Genomic DNA, 5,833 nt, shown 5'->3' with positions numbered 1-5,833 from the left:
ACATCAGGAGGCAGGCTCAGACGGTGTTAGGCCCAGTATGGCTTGCACGTGATTGCACAAAGGTGAGAAAGGGTACCGTATCCCCGGATAACATGTATGGATAGCGTACACATTCAAAAGATATGTCTATACATCAGGAGGCAGGCTCAGACGGTGTCAGGCACACTATGGATTTGACGGCCCAGACTACACAGCGGAGGAGCAGGGAGAGGTAAAGATTGCAAATGCTGGGGCCCTGCCCAAGCAAGGGGGGCCCACTCGTGGGCGTCGGTACTGGCACTGGGCCCCTCATAGTACGGCGGTGTGTCTGACGGCGGGTGTGCACCACCACCGTCAGATACACTTGATTGCACTATGAGGGACCCTGTGCCAGTGCCCGCGCCCAAGAGTCGGCCTACCCACCTGTCCAGGGCAACGGCACTCGCACGGTGTCGTGCGCTAGGTGGTGACCCCGGCCATGGGGGGGGGAGGCAGCACAGTTAGGGAGTTTTAGAAAGTGGCATATGCTGATGTTGGACATTCAGCTGATGCAAAAGGCGAAATAGGTCAAGTCCCAGGAAGAGGTGGACCAAAGCAAGCCATTTTTCTGTCACCCTATGTGTCATCAGGGGAAGGTGGGACAAAATCCTTGGAAACCCATGCATGGTTCATTTTAATGAAGGTTAGATCATCCACATTTTGGGTTGACAGACGGGTCCTTTTTTCTGTCAGGATTGATCCAGCTGCACTGAAGACTCTTTCCGATAGCACACTTGCAGCTGGGCAAGCGAGCTCCTGTAAGGCATATTGTGCCAATTCAGGCCAGGTGTCCAGTTTAGCGGCCCAATAGTCAAAGGGGAATGACCTGTGTGGGAGAACATCGATATGGGAGGAAAAGTAGTTTGTAACCATAGTTGACAACTGCTGTCTCCTGTCACTTTCCATCGATGCTGTATTACCAGTTATGTGAGCGGTACTTGAAAAATCAGTCCACAACATTGTCATGAAACCCCTGTCTCCAACGCCACTTCTGTTGTGTGCACCATGAACACCTCTGCCAAGCTGCCCCCGGCCCGTACGGCTCGTGTGAGAACCATCACCGCTGCTGTGTGCTGGGAATGCCTCAAGCAACCGATTTACCAGAGTTGCTTGTTTATTAGCCAATATTAAGTCAAGGTTCTCCTGTGGCATGATGTTTTGTAATTTGCCTTTATAGCGTGGATCCAGGATGCTGGCCAACCAGTAGTCGTCATCGTTCATCATTTTGGCAATGCGGGGGTCCCTTTTTAGGATCCGCAAGGCATAATCTGACATGTGGGCCAATGTTCCCAGTGTCAATGATGCACTGTGAGTGCTGGTTGGAGGAGCACTTTCTGGCAAATCAACATCACTCCAGTCAAGCACAAACCCTGTACCAGACCTTGCCACGCCAACTTTTTCACTTGCCCCACGAGATGCATCCTCCTCCCCTAAGTAATCATCCCCATCATCATCCTCCTCCTCCTCTTCTTCCTCCAACTCGTCCAGGAGAGGTCCCTGAGCAGACAATGGCTGAATGTCATCAAGGATTCCCTCCACCTCTTCCTCCTCGTCAACATTGGCTGCAGACGCCTGCTCCTTAAGGTGCATCAAAGTTTGCATGAGCAGACGCATAAGTGGGATGCTCATGCTTAGGATGGCGTCGTCTGCGCTTACCAGCCGTGTGCATTCCTCAAAACACTGAAGGACTTTACAGAGGTCTTTCAGCTTCGACCACTGCACACCTGTCAACTCCATGTCTGCTCTCAAAGTGCCTGGCCGTGTATCCTCCCACAAATGCATTATGGCCTGCCTCTGCTCGCACAGCCGCTCCACCATGTGCAGGGTGGAGTTCCACCTTGTTGCAATGTCGATAATGAGGCGGTGGTTGGGAAGGTGGAGCAATCGCTGCAGCTTCTGCATACGAACGGAGTGTACAGGCGACCAGCGGATGTGCGCGCACAGTCTTCGCACCTTATGGAGCAGGGCTGTTAACTCCGGATAATTTTTGAGGAAGCACTGCACCACCAGGTTCAAGGTGTGAGCCAAGCAAGGTATGTGGCTGAGTTTTGAAAGGGCTATGGCTGCCACAAAATTACGGCCGTTATCACTAACTACCTTGCCTGCCTCAAGATGTACACTGCCCAGCCATGACTCAGTTTGTCGCTTCAAGTACTCGGCCAGCACCTCAGCGGTGTGTCTGTCGCCCAAACACATCATCTGCAACACAGCCTGCTGACGCTTTCCACTAGCTGCTCGATAGGGGGACACCTTGTGTGCAACAGTGGCAGCTGCAGATGGAGTGCTCGTACGACTGCGCTCTGTGGATGAGCTTTCGCTTCTGGAGGAGGAGGAGGAGGAGGAGGGTGGAACGCCTACAGCCAACTGTTTCCTATACCGTGGGCTAGGCAGCACTGTCCCACCACCGCTGTCCCCTGTGGACCCTGCATCCACCACATTAACCCAGTGCGCAGTGATGGACACGTAACGGCCCTGGCCATGCCGACTGGACCATGCATCAGTTGTGAGGTGCATCTTTCCACTCACTGACTGCTTGAGTGCATGAACAATGCGGTCTTTCACATGATGGTGGAGGGCTGGGATGGCTTTGCGAGAGAAGAAGTGGTGACTGGGTAGGTCATAGCGTGGTACTGCATAGGCCATGAGTTCGCGGAAAGCTGCGCTTTCCACCAACCGATAGGGCATCATCTCAAACGAGATTAGTTTGGCAATGTGGGCGTTCAAACCCAGTGTACGCGGATGAGAGACTGAGTACTTTCTTGACCTACTCATAGTGTCTGGGAGGGTGAGCTGGACTTGAGAGCTGCATATGGTAGAAGTAGCGGTGGACAGGGCGGACTGAGAGAGGGTTGATGATGGTGATGGAGTTGGTGTTCTTTCTGATGGCCTAGATTCAGTATTTCGTTGATATAACAGTGGGATTCCCTGACTACTGTGGCCTTGCAACGACACCTCAACATTTGCTGCTGTGCTAACTGGTGGGCTTACAGTGGGGGAAACAATGTAGCGCTGCTGACTACCTTCTTTGTGATCAGTTGCACATGTGGCACTTGAGGTTTGGTGTTGTGTCCACGCTTGCAAGTGCATGCTGGTTAAATGTCTAAGCATGCAACTGGTATTCAAATTTTTCAGATTTTTCCCTCGGCTAAAGGTCTTTGCGCACTTCTTACAGATAACCTTGGCCTGATCATGAGGATTTTGTTCAAAAAAGTGCCACACTGCACTCTTCCTACTTTGGCAGACATTTTGCGGCCTAGCACGCTGTGATGTTTTGACCCTCTGGACAAGCTGTCCAGCAACTCTTTTGATTTTTGGAACCTGTCTTTGGAGTGCTCCGGGCCTGCCAGATAACAGCTGTTGCGATGTTGATGTCTGCTGTGGATGCTCCTCATCTGAGCTATTGGAAGCAGCACCCTCTTCCCCCAATGGATGCCAATCTGGGTCAACAACTGGGTCATCCATCACCTCCTCTTCAATGTCATGTGCACCTTCCTCTGTGTCACCGTGTATGGTGGTATAGTGTGCGGGAAGGGGCACCTGAGCCTCATCAGGGTCAGAATCTGGCTCTGTACACTGCGAGGACAATGTAGTGCTCTGAGTGATTGTACCAGCAGAATCATCCATCAGCGGCTGTGCATCAGTGCACTCCATGTCAGATTCATCTTGGCCTGGGTAATTCACCATTTCACTTGATAATCCAGGCATGGTATGTGAAAACAGCTCTATGAAGTAATCAGTAGTATGGCCTGCGTCATCCTTCAATCTTGGTTGTGGTGAAGGACACAAGGAAAGGTGTGGTTCATGAACATGAGCCTCCAATGACGACTCAGTGCTTTTACATTTTACAACTTCAGAAGAGGAGGCGATAGAGCTGGAGGCTGAGTCAGCAATGTAAGACAAAACTTTTTCCTGATGCTCTGGCGTTAAAAGCGGTTTGCCAACTCCTAGAAAACTAAGCCTTCGAAGCCTTATGGAGCCAGACAATGATGCAGGCTCAACACCTCCTGCATTCGGTCCTATTTTGCTTTTGCCACTACCATCAGATCCACCACCAGCACCATCATTACCAGCTGCCAACCCCCGCCCAATTCCACGGCCTCTTCCACCAGCCTTCCTCATTTTTGGTAGAAATGTAGACAAAATCCAACAAACTATATAGTAATGTAAAACAAGGTACAAGGTGTCTATAGGACAGGGGAGATTTAGATTTTCTGCACACACTAGTGGACACTGGACACTTTTGGATTGCGTGAGGCCCACTGAATATCAGAGCGCTATGTCACAGGCTCGATGGCACAGGTGTGAAAAAAGTGACCACAGGATAAGGGAGATTTTGAATTTCTGTGAGATTTTGAATTTCTGTAGACACTTGTGGACACTGGACACTTGGATTGTGTGAGGCCCACTGAATATCACAGCGCTATGTCACAGGCTCGATGGCACAGGTGTGAAAAAAGTGACTACAGGATAAGGGAGATTTTGAATTTCTGTGAGATTTTGAATTTCTGCAGACACTTGTGGACACTGGACACTTGGATTGTGTGAGGCCCACTGAATATCACAGCGCTATGTCACAGGCTCGATGGCACAGGTGTGAAAAAAGTGACTACAGGATAAGGGAGATTTAGATTTTCTGCAGACACTTGTGGACATTGGACACTTGGATTGTGTGAGGCCCACTGAATATCACAGCGCTATGTCACAGGCTCGATGCAGCAGGTGTGAAAAAAGTGACTACAGGATAAGGGAGATTTTGAATTTCTGCAGACACTTGTGGACACTGGACACTTGGATTGTGTGAGGCCCACTGAATATCACAGCGCTATGTCACAGGCTCGATGCAGCAGGTGTGAAAAAAGTGACTACAGGATAAGGGAGATTTTGAATTTCTGCAGACACTTGTGGACACTGGACACTTGGATTGTGTGAGGCCCACTGAATTTCACAGTGCTATGTCACAGGCTCGATGGCACAGGTGTGAAAAAAGTGACTACAGGATAAGGGAGATTTTGAATTTCTGCAGACACTTGTGGACACTGGACACTTGGATTGTGTGAGGCCCACTGAATATCACAGTGCTATGTCACAGGCTCGATGGCACAGGTGTGAAAAAAGTGATTACAGGATAAGGGAGATTTTGAATTTCTGCAGACACTTGTGAACACTGGACACTTGGATTGTGTGAGGCCCACTGAATATCACAGCGCTATGTCACAGGCTCGATGGCACAGGTGTGAAAAAAGTGACTACAGGATAAGGGAGATTTTGAATTTATGTGAGATTTTGAATTTCTGCAGACACTTGTGGACACTGGACACTTGGATTGTGTGAGGCCCACTGAATATCACAGTGCTATGTCACAGGCTCGATGGCACAGGTGTGAAAAAAGTGACCACAGGAAAAGGGAGATTTTGAATTTCTGCAGACACTTGTGGACAGCGTCGGACTGGAACACCTTGGGCCCACCAGAGAAAATCATTCTTGGGGCCCACTATGTAGCTGCATAGAGTTAAATACCAGACCACCAATTATGCGGTAAAACACGCTAATATCCGGGTATAAGGTTGTACATGTCTTAATTATGTAGCAGGAGTTGGGGTAGCCCCCTCACATAGTATAATGCAGCCATCTCATAGAATATAAGGCAGCCATCTCATAGAATATAATACTGCCCCCCTCATAGGGTATAATACTGCCCCCCTCATAGGGAATAATGCACCCCCTCATAGGGTATAATGCACCCCCTCATAGGGTATAATGCACCCCCTCATAGGGTATAATACTGCCCCCCTCATAGGGTATAATACTGCCCCCC

This window comes from Dendrobates tinctorius, unplaced genomic scaffold (assembly GCF_039654945.1).
Source record: "Dendrobates tinctorius isolate UK_male_01 unplaced genomic scaffold, ASM3965494v1 ptg000384l, whole genome shotgun sequence".
NCBI lineage: Eukaryota > Metazoa > Chordata > Amphibia > Anura > Dendrobatidae > Dendrobates > Dendrobates tinctorius.
This window is presented reverse-complemented; position numbering follows the sequence as displayed.